Source organism: Polyodon spathula, chromosome 41 (genome assembly GCF_017654505.1).
Source record: "Polyodon spathula isolate WHYD16114869_AA chromosome 41, ASM1765450v1, whole genome shotgun sequence".
Taxonomy (NCBI): Eukaryota; Metazoa; Chordata; class Actinopteri; order Acipenseriformes; family Polyodontidae; genus Polyodon; species Polyodon spathula.
Genome location: NC_054574.1, coordinates 1,649,799 through 1,650,946, shown reverse-complemented (window position 1 = coordinate 1,650,946; position 1,148 = coordinate 1,649,799).

Sequence of the window (1,148 nt, the reverse complement as noted above, 5' to 3'; positions counted from 1 at the left end):
TAAAGCCGAGCAACGCTGGGGAAACCCGGAAGGACAGTACAGTATGTCCTAGAGCTAGGTAGGTCACAAGAACAGGAAAATGAAGCTGCACATACTGTTTTACAGCCTGAAATATATGAAAACTAAGTGCAGTTATACTTCATTCCTTTCCACATAAACAGATAAGTAGAGCAGTGTGGCATTAATGGACACTAAGCTGGAGCATGCTGAAGACACATCGCAACTACGTCTCTATGGAAACAAATTAGTGACACCTAGCAACCCACGCTGAGTTCTTTATAGTGTAATTTTGTACCATTCTCTCCTCTTTCATTACAGCCATGTCTCTAAAGCAGTTTAACCTGCTAATAACAGTAATTACAAAACCACTTATACAGGAAAACACGTGACAGTCCCCGATAGTCTGAATACACTAAAGTGTTTGAATTTCAGCTGTTCCATAGGGAAGTCCTGACATTTACATACACACTAATAAAGATATTGTTAAAGATTGTGGAGAGGTTTGTCTAAATGCATTAGTACCATTGCTACTGTATATATCTGATGGCGGAGTGTTTGAAATTATGGACACTTACCCTCCAACAAGTATTGAGTTAACATGGGTGAGATTCTCAAAGATGACTTATTCCACATCAGTGTCAGCTCTTTTTTTATTAAAAAGGGTGAGGCTCACAAATGATAGTGCTTTTTAATTATTACCAGCCAGTGAGGGGAGGCGCTTTGTTATAACAACTTGCAATTGTGTGTTTTGTTTCCTGCCATTGTAAAGGCATTGACACATTTTCAAATAAAGTTAATGAGAAAGTTATGACAGTCCATTATAGAGTAAATACAGTAACTACATGTCGAACTTACAGTAAATTGTAAGGTTTGGGTTACCCTACTGAGACCATGGCATTTGCGTTTATCTGTACATTTACTATAAAAGCACTGGCAAGTTTGAGAGCTGTCCAGAAGGACGATGGACAACAACAGCCGAAGCTTTTAACTGAGGAACAGGAGGGAAATCTAGATAAGTCCTGCTAGGATGACAGTATAGCCTCTGATATGGCTTTAGACTGAGTAGAGTATGGAGCTAAAGATTCATGATCTCAATGATGCTCAAGCTCAGAACAAAATATAATCAAGTCTTACACTTCAGAGGCAAC